Source organism: Solanum stenotomum, chromosome 3 (assembly GCF_019186545.1).
Source record: "Solanum stenotomum isolate F172 chromosome 3, ASM1918654v1, whole genome shotgun sequence".
Lineage (NCBI taxonomy): Eukaryota > Viridiplantae > Streptophyta > Magnoliopsida > Solanales > Solanaceae > Solanum > Solanum stenotomum.
Window position 1 is genome coordinate 14690657 of NC_064284.1, and position 236 is coordinate 14690892.

Below are 236 nucleotides of genomic sequence, written 5' to 3' on the forward strand. Positions count from 1 at the left end.
TCAAATTTCAAGATTTTTTTTACCTCACTCAATCCCCCCTACTCCACAAAAAAGAATTGTTTTGAAAAATATTTCAAAATTTTACTTTTTACCCCCACCTCATACCCTGATCCCAACCCCCCCCCCCCACCAATTTTTTTTTGAAGAAAATGTTTTTAAAAAAATATTTCAAATTTAAAAAAAAAATCATTTTTCAACCCCCCACCACTAGGGGTGCGCATCGGTCGGTTCGGTTC